Genomic DNA, 15,920 nt, shown 5'->3' on the forward strand with positions numbered 1-15,920 from the left:
ACAAGTAAGAATCATTTTTAGCAATCAGAATGAAGAATTTTGGATTATATGAAAAATAGCCAAATGAAAATATGTAGAGCTCATACTTTTTTTCTTCTTTTTTTGACATTTTTAAAGAACATTCGATAAAACTGAATCCTATGTTGATTACAACTTAATTATCATCTTTCATAAATATAATAATTGAAGAATTATTAAAATATATCCTGTAGAATTCCTTACAGAAAAACAGCAATATTTAATTCCAGATTTATAACTTTTATTTCAGAGGTGCGGATATTGGTGAATGGTTAAAGAATTTGATTTGCGGCTATGAGGTTTCAGGTTCAATCACACTGTACAGCACTTTGGTAAGCAACTTCTACCAAAGAGTTACCTGGCAAGCGGAAATTGGTAGAGAGAGAGTGTTTGGAAGCCCATATATGTACAGGTGCATGTGCATGTGGCTATATTTTGCTTATTTTAATTATGAAGAATGCAAATGTTGGTGAAAACGTGACAAACGGTGCTCTTCCAACAATGTTCCTTGTGATATTTCTACTACACTAAGTTATAGTCATTCCCTTGCCACAAATACCATCCAGAATTCAGTGACCAAATGATTGGCTCATTAATCTGTAATCATGATGCTATTATTTTCCAAATCACCATATAATAATTGAAGAATTATCAAAATATATTCTGTAGAATTCCTTACAGAAAAACAGAAATATTCAATTCCAGATTTGTAACTTTTATCTCAACTATGTAACTAACAGAATCTCTTTGTCTGTCCATTAAGGCAGATTTGCAATTATCAAGAAAAGAAAAAGAAAGGTATAACATATAACTAAGTCTCTTAAAGGCAATTTAAATAATTGATTCTGAAGGTAGGATTCTTGGGAAAGTATTACCATTATAGCGTTTGATATATTTATTTCTGTATTGCCTACAGGGAGCTAAACATAGAAGGGACAAATAAGGACAGAAAAAGGGATTAAGTCGATTACATCGACCCCAGTGCATAACTGGTATTTATTCAATCGACCCCGAAAGGTTGAAAGGCAAGGTCGACCTCCACAGAATTTGAACTCAGAACGTAAAGACAGACGAAATACCGCTAAACATTTCGCCCGGCGTGCTAATGTTTCTGCTAGCTCGCTGCCTTAGTGTTTGATATATTGAGACATTATCATAACTTGGGTATTCAGTGATAATACACTGAACGTGCTAGAATATTTCAATGCTTCTAGATTTCCAAAGCACCCAGCACACTGTTAAATGGTTGACAATAGGAAGGGCATCCAACTGCAGAAACCCTGCCACGACAGGCAATTGGAGCCTGGACAGTTCCCTGCTAGCCAGCTCTATGTAAAACTGTCCAACCCATGCCAGAATGGAAAGCGGACAATAAATGACAACGACGACGAGGACGACGGTTCTTTTGTAAATCACTTAAACTGAAAACTGAAGAAATTTCATGAAATCCAATAAGCTGGAGAACTGAGTTGCTTTTGTCAGTTTGGCTGAAATACAACTACATACTGGTAACTTTTTATCAGGTCTTTTTCCTGATAATGGACAATCACACATACTGTTGACATGGGCAAATATTTATTATGAATATATTCACTTCTGAAGCTCTATCTGCGATGATTTCATCTCAATCGAAGGAGAGGGGCTTTCTCCGTCCGGGTTGCGGATCCATGGAATAAGCTGCTGGACAAGATAGGTTCAAAGTCTCTCTTGACCAGAAATGACCTGAACTCTTTGTATGACCACTCTCCCTATACTTAACTCCTTGTCCCACTACATGGCCTTGCTTTTTGCTTTTTGAGCCAAAAAAATTAACTTAACTTAACTATCACATCTCTTGACTTTTGTTACTTAAGAATCAAGCCCGATAAGAATGGTGAGTGGCTGACTATCTTTGGCACTGTTGTTATATCACTATTATAGCGTCTGCGATGCTCAACAATATCCCAACAACACTTATTTGAAATAACATTCAATACGCTGGACACCAGCCAATAAAAACAATGATTTAACAACCATTTTGTAGACTATAAATGAATCCTGGCTCCACCAACTTATTTGGTTTGATTTAGTCATTACAGCTTAGGCCTTGCAACAGACTTCTTTTTTACATCTTCAGTATACACAATATTTACAACAACTGCCTTGGTTATTCCAAAGAAGACTATCGAATTATATTTTACTTTTTGGTACAGAAATACTTTTTAAGGTATATTAATAAACACATTAAATTTCTCTTTTTATGTATAATGTGTTTTTTAAAAACACAAAGACTGTTAGATCTAACCTTAACCATTATCAACATGCCTCACGCAGTTTACTCCACATATCACATTAATATCTTATTAAAATCCTACAAAATCTCCAATATTTGCAACACATATGGCCAATAAAGGGTTAAATTACTTAAGATTTATTAAAATATTCCATGTAAAATTCATATACCAAAAGGAAAAAAAAATGCAAATAGCATTATGTCAAAAATATTTTGAAATATCTCTGAAACCTAATCTTGCTATAAAATTTGTACTGATACATTAAAGTTTGGCAAATAGATGAGCTTTAAGAGAGAGAGAGATAAGATAAAAATCTATATAAAAGAAAATATGTTGTGTATCATTAAGCAGTCTGGTTGTTAAAAAAAAAGACCGGCGTAAATGTAGTTTTACAAATACACATTAATGCATAGTTCCTGTTCAGGTGTACTTGTTACTTCTTCAGCCAGTTGAAATAATTGTTCATATTTTAATGAAGCAGCATTAACAAATATATCTCGACTGTACTTGTAACAGGATTGTGGGAGAGTTGCAGCACTGAAGTAGCTTTCTTATTTTTGATAGCATTGACATTTTCAGTATATTAATTACTGGCAGGATAATGTTATATACCCATTTACTCTTTTACGTGCTCCAGTCATTTGACTGCGGCCATGCTGGAGCACTGCCTTTAGTCGAGCAAATTGACCCCGGAACTTATTCTTTTGTAAGCCCAGTACTTATTCTATCGGTCTCTTTTGCCAAACCGCTAAGTGATGGGGACATAAACACACCAGCATCGGTTGTCAAGCAATGCTAGTGAGACAAACACAGACACACAAACATACACGCACACACACACATATATATATATATATATATATATATATATATATATACGACGGGCTTCTTTCAGTTTCCGTCTACCAAATCCACTCACAAGGCTTTGGTTGGCCCGAGGCTATAGCAGAAGACACTTGCCCAAGGTGCTACGCAGTGGGACTGAACCCGGAACCACACAGCCACTCCTGCGCCTTTATATATAATAACAGGTAAACATTTTCCACTTTTAATAAATTCAACCAGATTGAAGTTCAAAACCAACTATCTTTTACGTTATTAGACATCATCTACATAATTGTGTAATCGTTTATAACACAAAATCCAATCTGATTCAAACCAGGCATTAAGATAAGAACCTTGTATCAAATCTAACTGTTGCAATGATTGCTATTATGATTGTTAAGTACCGTATTGGCATCTTGGCTGTTTTGTAAAAACAGAACTAGCAGTATACAAGCTTTATTCAGCTCAACTGGATATCTCTAACAGAAAATTACTGTCTCTTGACGGGAATGCCATTTCCAAGAAGCTAAGCCGGGCTGTCTTAACACTGTTAAATAAATATAGCCAATCCCCTAATCAACTTTCTAGGTGGGTCCAGAGAGATGCTAACTTGGTTGCATAAGCTGGTGGCAAATTGACATCAAACTACTTTACGCACTCCACATTGGATTTTCTCTGACAATGTTCTCTTTTAGTCTTTCTTTCACTTCAGAACACTTGCACAGCAGAGAGCAGCCACTTGTCTATGGTTAAGGGTTGTTAGATATGATTTCTTAGAAAAGTAATGATTGGGAAACATGGTAGTTTCACAAATAGAAGTGATAATGTAGGCTTCATTTTCAAAGATAAAGATTTGAAAATCATGAAAGCCTAAGGTCAAAACAAAATTCTTCTACAGTAAAATGGAACAGTGGATTATTATTGAAGATGAATATCAAGAAACAAGGGAGGAAAATGGCAAAATTTATAATAAAGTGATCATCAGTTTTGGTGGTGAAGTATACAGCATATAATACTACTGTGTCATCTACTGTCAGAATGGTTCCACAGCAATTGTTGTTTAACTGTAATAGGGGCGGGTGGGGAAATAAAGTATATTAAATTGAGAAAATGGGACCAGTAAAAATGTGTTAGAACAATTATAAAGCAACCAAAATATCTGCTGTTTATTAGCTTCTATGTTGGCGCTAAGAGGAAAACTGAGCCAATTTCTTCAAGAATAAATATATTTCTCTTTCTTGAGATTTTTATGTATATATGAGTGTGCATGTGTGTGTGAATATATATGCGTGTATGTCTGTATGTATGTATGTATGTGTGTGCATGCGTGTATGTATGTGTATGCATATGTGTGTGCATTACAGAATGTTCAAAGATAATATCCCTAATCTTGTTTATATCTTCTAAAATAGGATTCTGTCTAGTTTTTTATTACGGGGTCTTTGTAGGTTTCATTTCCTGGGGGTTAATCTATTTGTAAATCTCATGGCTGGATAAAGTGAATATATATGTTCTGTTCCACACTTTGGAACCAGAATTTGTTTTTGCATTTCTTTCAATAACTAATGTTCAAAAATTGAAACAACTTGTAGAAGATAATTATAAAGGGATTCATCAAGTAAGAACATATTAAACTATTCATACTTCGTTAACCCATTAGTATTTAAACTGGCCATATCCGGCCAAAATATTTTATCTGTTTTATGTTCAAACTGACCAGATCCGGGTCCTCACATCTACCCTACAATGTTATTCTACATTAAGTAATTACACCATCAAGATCTTGAAGATATGAAATAATGCATGATTAATTCAAATCAATGGGAATTGATAAGCAATATGTTTGATAGAATAATCTGAACACTAAAGGGTTAAAATACATCTCTAAAAATATTGTAGCAATACAAACTCAAATATTTTGAAATTTATCAATGGTTTTCATTGTTTCAAAATATATAAAGAAGAAATTTTTTAATTCCTTTAGTCAATTATAATGAAAATAGCACCAACCCTTAGCATTCAGACTACTCTGGCAAATGTAACGCTTATTTATTCACACCATTTTGAATTAACATTTTTGATACCAACTCACCTGAGATCACCCCAGATTCTATGACATAAGCTTACTGTTTCAAAGTGGTCTAAATGATAATATTTCATGAAAATTTTAAGCTAATTTGTTCCAAACCTCAGCTTAATAACAAGAAAGTTATTTGTTTCTAAATACTTCATTATTTCAAAAATTAATTGAAACAAAGACAGCATATGTTGTTAACAGAAATATGGTTAACAAAAGGGTTAATCCTGCATTATCTCATAGTTCTGAAATTTCAATGATGTGATAGTTTATTTTTAGAATGTCATTGTAGGGTAGGTGTGGGGGGGGGAGCTAAAGTTAGCCAGTTTAATCATAAAAATAGGTAGAATATTTGGGCTAGATATGGTCAGTTTAGATGCTTAACCCTTTCGTTACTGTATTTATTCTGAGATGCTCTGTGTTTCTTTCAATTACTTTAAATATAACAAAGAATTTAGTAAAATAACTTAGTTATCATTCAGCTAGTGTTAGGAACATAAATTGTGACTAAGGTTTGGTGGAAGATTTTTAATTCAGGACTTATGAAAACAAGACATTTGTACTACAGAGCCAGAGCCGGTTTCAGCCGGGTTGGTAACAAAAGGGTTTAGGGTTGAAACAATCCTGTTCCAAACAGGTTTTAAGTATTACATTTTATTTCATTGTTAAATGAAGATTGACGTAATAAATTTTGCTAGTATATTTAACAGTATAGTTTTGTCAGTGAACAGGTCACAGATTTTAGCGCCGAAAATATTTTGACAAATTAAACTTAAATGTTGAAGTGAATCGAACGGCTTTGTGTGTCTCTTAAATGGCTTTCAAACACCTTCCATGCTGCAATTGTTTCGTTCCAGCACACGATCTCAGATCAAATCACTTGCTATGCGAGTACATCTCCGTAATTTAACAGTAAATAAACCAAAAAAAAATTTAATGAACTTGGGTTAAAAACCATGACAGTCTAGTTAATAAATGCAGTGATAAATGATAGATGTATAAATCTCAAAGGTTCTAGGTTAAATCAAGAATATTTCTAATCACTGATTTTTATTTCAATTTCAAGTTTGCATATCACTTCTTGGGGCAACAAATTAAAACATTGCTCTGTAAGTGTATGTGTGATTTTCCATCAGTGTTCATATGCAATTCATGTAGTCCAATAAATTTGGATTATGTATATAATATATACATGTATGTATGCATGCATGTGTGTGTGTGTGTGTGTTAAATTCCTTTTACAAAACAGATTTCACATATGTCAAACCACTTGTCAATATGCAGATATATTAAAAACTGAAGAAAATATCAATAAATAATAAGCTTTAGTTTTCTAATCTCCTCCGTCTGTTCTAGAAACACACAAAGCAACATTACTGTAAACAAATACAACAATCAGGTCAAACCCAGCGAACCCAGCGAACCCGCTCAAAATATGAACTGGGTGTCCAAATCCTAATACTATGTCTCTTATCACTAATTAGTAGAGAAGTGTGTGAGTTGAGTTAGAAATGACCCCATTGTATAACTGGTACTTATTGTACTATTCCTTGTAGGATTTAAAATCAGAAGAAAGAAGGAAGCTTTTAGGTATTCACTTTAGCATTTCTGCTGGTCCATAATTGTTCCAACAGTTATGAAACCCCTAAGGAATTAAAACTACCACACACTAACTAAATCCATCTCTGTGTGCCATAGCTGCATTCATCATCTGCAACCTCTGAACATACACAAGACAAAATAAGTAGATGAAGCAAACATACACTGCTATATTTGCAATCAGATTTTAACCCTTTAGTGTTTAAACAGGCCATATCTGGCCCTGATATTCTACATGTTTTATATTCAAACTGGCCATATCTAGCCTCTCACACCTAACTTACATTGACATTCTAAAAATAAACAATCATGTCATTGAAACCTCAAAACTATAATATAATAAATGATTAATTCAAAATAATTTGAGTGAAAAAAGTATTACATTTAACAAAGTAATCTGAACTCTAAAGGGTTAAGCAAAACATGAGTTCATGGCACAAATCAGTGGTTCCCAAAGGCAGTGCTGCAGATTGGTGAGGTGAGTTCAAAATTTGCTGAGCAGACAGACGTTTTGAAAGTTTTGGGGATCTGTGAGAGAATGATTCATTTACATAAAAGTTGTCCTTGCTAGTGGAATGATTGGGAACCACTGGTAAGCCTTGTTGAGCTGATCTCATGATTGGAATATAGTCCAAGTTCACATCCATGGTCACATGCACACCACACACACACATGTGCGATAAATAAACATTTAACTCAAACCCAAAAAGAAACAGTCTGCGTGGTCAGCTGACCTGCTAGAAATAGAAATTAAATCTTCCTCAAATATCAACCAACTGTTACAAAAAGGACATACTGTGGTATGACACACTTTGCCTGAAATAAAAATATTGATGGTCACATGTGGAATGTCACTGATCAGTGATCTGTTTGGTCAGGGCTGGAGTTAAACAATCAACTGCATCATTATCATTCTTTACGACAGCCCTTCAATATTTAACCAATAATACTGAGGACATTAACATACCAAGGTTGCTTATAAACACAGTATTTGCTATAAAACATTCAGTTAATGAACATTTACGTTAGATACTCAAACTCTTTGGAATCTTGTTTACATATCATACTTTGTACCAAGTGCCCTATGCTCTTTGACAATCCAGAAACATACAATATAAACACACATACACACACACACTGTATCTACTCGTATAAAAGCCACACTATTCTGTATTCGATTTTAATTGAAAAAACTGGGGCATGACTTACACATGGGACAAATTTAAAACCATGCAAGGGACAAAATTTCGGACCAAGACTTAACATTAAACGAGGGGTGCAACTTATACACGAGTGTGACTTATACATGAGTGTGACTTATACGTGAGTAGATACTGCATGTGAGTGTGTGTGTGTTATTGTATGTAATCACAATTATAACTGATTTCATTTTCAAAGTTAATTCAACATTTCAGTGACCCAGAGGTCATTCCATGTGTCACCGTGTTCTCTTTACCGTATTTACATAGTAAACATACAAAGCACTGTACACATTACAATACAAGGAGCTCCATTCAGGGTGGTAGTGGCAATACAGCTAGGAGTGTGGTAGTAGAGTTAATTCCATTTAAAAGATAATTTCTAACAGTAATTAATTAATACATTCTTACATATGACTACATAAATGATTCAATGGTTGGTGATGTCAGATTAATAATTTCGTGTGAAACAGAGAAAAATGTACTTTTACTCCTAACACAGAATGACATAACCAAATACACATATGGTTTTGTGGTTTCTTTTTCTGTAGCTTTCTGTAATAAGCAGTTCAGCATGTGTATAACTGAAGTAAATTTTTCTCTCTTTCTCTAATAAAACGAACAATATGTAAATCTCATGTAGCATTGTGTGTGTGTGTGTGTGAGTTGTCTATTCTAAGGCCTCATTAACATGCAAATTACACAAAATTTATATTTCATAAAAGAATGTCTTTTTCAGCAATAATTTAAACAACGTTTCCATAAAAATCAATGAAAGTGTATTTAAGTCACGTGGTGCTGATGATGACGACGAATATTGAGTGAATAGAGAGAGAGAAAGAAAGGAAGAAAGAAATGCTTGAAATAAAAATATGAGAAAACTAAAATATTTAAAAATATTTTGTTCATCAAAATATTTATCACAGTTGTGACTATGAGTGCAATGATGTTTCATAATTAAGAATGGAACTCTACATATTTGTCGTCAACGATATTGACAAAAGATCTTGTCATACCAGTAAGTGAGCTTCGACAAAGTTGAGTGGGTTTAAAATATGCCAGTTTTATTAACGTTGTGATTTGTTAAAGTCTAAAAATTTGCTCAATGGATGTATTAGTTTTATAATGGATGAAATTATAAATCAGTTCATGACAGAAGAGAAGAGAGAAAAAAACAAAAAAAAAACAACAAAAAAGTAACAAACTCATTAGTATATTACTAATTTAAAAAAGTTAATTTCCACACTAATAACATGGAATAAAAGTACAATATTGAAAGGTGAAATGATGAGCCACTAGCTAAGCTGAAATGCATAAAATCAGGTTTAAGGTAATATTCTATTTTGAGAAATTATTTTGGCTTATATTTCAAATCTATACTGATAAAATTGATTAGCTGAATTAATTATTAACTATCAAAATCAGACAAAAGAATTAGAAAAAGTCCATTTTTCTTGATTTGTTTTTATCAACAATTTATACACGTTGTTGTTGTTGTTATTATTATTATTATTATTATTGTTATTATTATTATTATTATTATTATTTTTTTTTTTTTGTTTCTCAGTATACTACTGCAACAAATCTTATTAACAAATAGCATCATAATCTAAATGCAAAGAAATTTAATGAATAGACAAACATCAAAATTTCTTCAGAAAAGGAACTATTTTAAAATTATCAGCTACAACATAATTTATTTTATATATTAAATTCAATAGCATTCAAAAGGCTTAAATTATAATTAGATTTTGAAAAACTTAACATTTTCATATTGATGAGTTGTGACATTTTTGTATCAGATTTTCCATTAAAAGTCAGCCACAACTATGGAAATGCATCTCTTATATGCAGTACTACTCTATAACATTGCACATTTTCAATAAAGCTGACAGACACACTGGAGAAAAACTGAGTCTTTTTTGAATAAAATAAAGGAGAAAGAAATAAGAATTCACTCCAGAATGTTCCAGCTTATTTGTCTAAATATGCATTCATTGATTGTGTATTTAAAATTTAAAATACTTGTCTTATATGGTAAATTATGTTATGAAGAAAAAAAGGTACAAAGAATTAGAAAAATAGCAAAGTAACATATGATAAGGAAAAGAATTTAAACAATGCAGAAATTTTTATTAAAACCATATTATTGTGTCCAGTTAATGAGGGCATGCTAGGAGGGATGACAAGAGCCTAAATTTAAAGAAAAATGCGAAAGCTCAATAAAAATCTAAATAATTATATAAATTATTATTCTGTGCAAATACTATGAAGTATGACATATTTGCAACGCTCATTGCAACACATTAATGGGGAAGAATAGGAGAGAGAAAAATATAGACAAATTCTTAGAACATATCTATTCTCTGGAATATGCCATTGAATTAATAATGAAGTCTAACAATAAGGGTCATTTTCGAAAATATTATTGTAAAACTGAATATTTTCTTGATAAACTCCCAGGAAATTCAATTGCTTTTAAAGGAATTTCCATTTTTATGTTTGTCTTTCTGTTCTTAAAGGCAAAATTATGACTAAATTAGGGTATCGTTCTAACAAAATGTTTTAATTGATCCTTTGGGTCTGAGGCAGATAACAGAGATGGAATTAGCAACCAAACAATAATAACGATGATAATAATAATAATAATATAATAGTAATAATAATAATGATAATAATAATAATAATAATAATGATAATAATAGTAATAAGGATAATAATAATAATAATAAGGATAATAATAATAATAATAATAATAATAATAATAATAAGAAGAAGAAGAAGAAGAAGAAGAAGAAGAAGAAGAAGAAGAAGGAGAAGAAGAAGAAGAAGAAGAAGAAGAAGAAGAAGAAGAAGAAGAAGAAGAAGAAGAAGAAGAAGAAGAAGAAGAAGAAGTTAGGTGTTACATTTTTTTTCAATATTTTCATACGAGCTGAGGAGAACTAGCTACTTCACTGAGTGAAGTTCTGAGCAATAAACAATAATAATACATCATTATGCAGTGTCAATGTATTATTGTCAGAGTGGCCTCAGAATTGTATATGTAGTTCAGATGATGTTTGGCCTATGACTATAGATCTATGAAGAGATTTTATTAATGCTGGTGCTGACATTTAAAGGACTTAATGTTGTTACTTTCCAGCAAGTGACCACCACTGGGGATACCGACAGTTAGTGTAAAGCGATGGCAAGTCAAGTTCTCTCACTTTGGTCAGATTTTTTTTTCTTAGCAATATACGCTAAGAAGGAGAGACAATAAGAAAGTAAACATCAATATATACCAACCATACTGCCAGAGTCCCTCTGGATGTCACAAAAATAATAATAAAAATAAATAAATGAAAATAAAAATAAATAAAATGAATGGATAAATTGTTGTTGCTAGTCTAAAGAAGACATTTCAAAGTGATTGTTTTCACTCTACATGAATGTGTTAAAGAGGATCAAAGCAGAACTAGCAAAAAGTAAAATAAGGATAGAAGCCATGCAATACAGATGTAGCTTTCTGAAAACAAAAAGATACAGCTCTATGTGATCTTCATAAATCAAAGAATTTCAAAATCTATAAGTTAGGGAGAGAAGTATATATATATTTTTTTATATATAACATAATTGGGAGAACTAAGCTTGCTTATCCAGGGATACAGGCATCCAGCAACAGGATCTCCATAATGCTATGATGGACCGTGAAGTCTGGCGTAGCATGGTAAATTCCATTGTCTCGACCATGGTCGAACAATGATGATGATGATGATGATTAAGAAGGGGTTGACAAGAAATTTAAATTACCACCAATGTTCTGTGCCCTATTTTTACACAACTTACAAAATCTAATAGTAGTAGCAAAAAACTGTTACTTCTAACAAAAAAAATAATCAAAGTTTATAAAATTTTGTAAGTGGGGAAAAGGGCCTTGGTGTGAAAACATCAGAATATATATATATATATATATATATATATATATATATACACATACTAACCAGAAAATTTCAATAATTGCCAATACCATCTTCAAGAAATGCAAATCATTGCAATATGTTTGTGAAAGAGGAAACTAGCGTAGCGATAGCTGCTGAAGCTAAACACTAATAGAATGGTCTATTGCTAAATTTACAGTGGGGTTTGCTAGAGAAGAGGGTAATTAATTTTCTCACTAGACTTAAAGTAATGCTTCAAGAATATTTTTAAAGCAAACCCTGTACAGAGAATTGGAAACATTTTGAAATGTTTATGATGTAAATTTGGAAAGAATTTTTTGTAGAGGGTACAAATTTTCATATATAGATTTATAATCAAAAGAAGACCGAAATCTTTGTGAAAATAAGTTTCATTGGGGAAGAATTAACTGAAATATTGGGAAAATAGCTAGTTCTTAAAAAGAAGTAGAGATTAATTTAGAAGTCATATTGAAAGGATCTATGCGTAGTTTTACTTTATTTGTCAGGGTCATCATTACAAAACGATTAGGCAACATTCTTACGTTACATATCTTTCAACATAATAAACATCTCCTTGGAATGCCATTTAGTGTAATGACCAAGTATGACATACAGAAATGAGAAAACAACCAATGGTATCAATGAAGGGAGAATTTCATGATTTTGCTTAATTTGCAATAATAATTGAGCATTTTAATGATACATGGACAATTATCATAAAAGCTTCTGAGATAAAAACAAAGAATTCCTAGCTAAAACTACTGTCAAGATGTTGTATTTTTGTAAAACATGGATTTTACTTGATATATATTTTTTTTTTAAATCAGATTTGTAAAAACCAAGTTTAGGCATGCACATATTAGAAGATATTACATTTCTGAGCAAATAGTTTTCAGATTCATACTTGAAAATGAATGGTTAGTCGATAAGAATAATTAAAACATTTGTAAAGAATTTTAAAACAAAGTCTAGAATTAAGAAGACAATTTTTTGACAACTTTTATTATAAAATTGGAAGAAATGACGATATTGAATTAATGCCAAATTCTTGGCAAGAATTTCAAAGATTTGGTGAAAGGTTTTTTTCTGAATGTTTTCAGAAACATTAAATAATAAAAAAATTACTGTCAAAAACCAGTCACCTATTAGAATTTATTATGATTATTGTTATCATTTTTTTTTTATATATATATATGAAAAGACAGAATTAAAGATAAGCCAGTGTAGAAATATCTGCTAATAAGTTTCTCCAGATGTGAGCAATGCTCCATTTGCAGTCTGAGCTGAAGTTTTTTTATGTGTAAGAAATGGCAGCTTGCTGAATGTTGAAAGTATCTTTCTATGGATAGGAAGACCAGCTTTTTAAGATACAACCTTAATGAAACAAAATGCTGTTTTCTCAATAGGTAAAGTTAGTTGGAAAAAGAAAATGTTCAGTGACGTGCTAACCATGGAAATGTAAAGATCATACTTGTCTTTCTTGCTTGTCATATTGGAGTGATTGTGTTGTTGGTTAAGTGAATTAAAGTTTCTGGAGCACCATTTTTGAGTAAAGTTTGAAATTAGAATCCATGCTTCAAACAGTGGCACATAAATCCTTTCAAGATTGGCATAGAAGTATGGCAGGAAGACAGATGTATTAGTTTTTTTTTTTTCAACAGAAGAATGAATAAAAGTCCTTGGTAGAGAAGAGCAGGATGTTGATAACTTATAGTGCATGGGTAGGATTTTGGAAAGAACATTGCTGATGGCTAACCATAGAGTGGTTAGGCTCAAGAGTTAGCCTGCCAATTTCAGATGTTTGGCTGGATTTCATGAGAATACCTTGCTGAGATCTTGGTATTGGAGTTTATCAAAACCCTTGTTTATGTCAAGTGCAACTGCTCTGCTTTCCCCATGATGCTTCGTGGTCGAGGGCCATTTGGAGGTGATATACAACAGTAGGTCACCGGTTGACCTGTTTGAACGAAAGGCATACTGTTGGTCACTGAGAAGCAAGATTGTTTTCTAGATGAGTTAGGAGCTTATTATTACCCCATAATCATTTGGATTTGTAAAATAAGTGTTAAAAGATGGTAATTTGTAAGAGAATATGTATGTTTGGCATGGAATTTTTCCCATGTAACATGGAAGATTGTTAGAATAGCTTGGTGAGTGTTGAGAACTTCAGAACAGTTTGTTAATTTACATAAAACGTCTTCAACATGCAATATAGAAATATGATGTTACGGTAGAGTTTGACAGTGTTAGCAAGTTTGGAAGGAAGTTAAATTGAAAGGATCATTTTAGTAGAATGTGTAGATAAGAATGTTCCATGAGAGAGAGAGAGATAGGAAAGAGACAATGTAATCCACTTTCATTGCACTTGTGCACAATGTTAATAAAATGAATTGAATGTTATTTTGGCAAGAAGCCTGAAGATAAATCAACTACTTGGAAAAGTAAAAAGTTTCTTTTTTTTTTTTCCTTTTGTATTTTCTTTTGACTTCTTGCTCCAGTGTACCACACCCTCTTGGAGTGGGAATGGTAACACTTTAATAGTAACAATGTTAATGAAATGATGATGACAACTGTAGTTTTTAACTCCTTTAAAAGGGTGCTGGATGCGTACTTTGACAAAAGCAGTATTGCAAGGTGTGGGGGTCTATTTTAGATTTTGAAGAAATGGCTTTTTTAGGCATTTTGAAATGCACAAACCTCAGGGAACAAGTGTAGTGACACAGATCTTGGTCAAGAGTTCTTGTGTATGTTGTGATGGGGCATGTTCTGGAGGTTGACTTTAATGATAAGTGAAACAGAAAAGATAAGTCCTCTAAATAGCAGGTGGACAAATCACAAAAAGTAAGAATCTTATGTTGGCAGTTATATGAATAAATGACATGAAATTCCAGCAGAATAATGTAAGGATTATAATAACATCTCTCCACCAAAAACAGTTTGATATCAGACAGAACAAAAGACACTTTAAAATTTGAAATTATCACACAAGCTGCCATTTACTTGGATAATATCAAGACGTTTTAGTCATTTAATAGGTGTGTTTACATGCATTGACAATTGATCAGTCATAAAACCATATTACTAAACCAATATAAGAGAACTGATCAGCCATAAAACCTTGTTATTGAACCAATGATTTGGGCAGTGGATCCCTGACATTTACAATGAAGCCTCTAAAAGGTTTTATTAAGATCTGCTCTGATAGGTCAGTGAAATTTCTTGAAAGACACGACATTAAAGATCCTCGGTTGTACTTCTTAAACTGTGTTTCCATAGCAGTAGATAAGGTCTTTCATCACAAGGAGCCAATGAAATTTTTTAAAGACAAAAATTATCAATTAGAATTTTGCTACCCAGGAAAGAGCATAATTCTTTTTAAGATATGTATTATTATTAAGTTACATTGTAACTAATTGGGTTTTTTTAAAAAAGACAGCGTTAAAAATGAAAGCTAATGAAACTGAATTATCAAACATATTTTATAATCATAACTTCAAAGGCAACAATTAAAATAACTGCAATTTACAAATTGTAAATGTGTTATGTTGAATGGATGAAGAGGATTTAATTCATTTGAAAATATTTGGAAGACTTTAAATAATTTTACCTTTTACTTTGCAAAAATACAATTGATAATTATATTCCTTCAGGAAATTAAGTTCAAAACAAATTATAAAAGAGATTTAGGAAATTTCTTAACTTTCAAACATTATTTCAAGTCAATGAATTTTTATGTTTCTGTGAATTAACACAAAACCTTAAGAACTGAGTTTGTTTTTTTTTTTTGTTGCTTTTTTTACAACTGAAGCCAGTATCATTGGGTTTGATGAAAATGGCATGGTTTAGTCAAATGTCCAAATAGGTATCAGGGTTCTACCTTGGAAGCAGTAAACTGGGCCAAAATAGTACAAAGTAATACAAGTAAAGATATTAAAATAATTTTTGATTTGTCTTCACTACCATAATTTCTAATGCAGAAAAGAGTTCAACT

At 32.0% G+C, this 15,920-nt stretch overlaps 1 protein-coding gene across 10 annotated transcripts in view; it reads right to left on the reverse strand.

Moving 5' to 3' along the window:
• LOC115220821 (NGFI-A-binding protein 1) overlaps nt 1–15,920 on the reverse strand; it is a 256,324-nt gene that overhangs the window by 95,904 nt on the left and 144,500 nt on the right. The gene's annotated exons all lie outside the window — the stretch shown is intronic.

Source organism: Octopus sinensis, linkage group LG17, assembly GCF_006345805.1.
Source record: "Octopus sinensis linkage group LG17, ASM634580v1, whole genome shotgun sequence".
Lineage (NCBI taxonomy): Eukaryota > Metazoa > Mollusca > Cephalopoda > Octopoda > Octopodidae > Octopus > Octopus sinensis.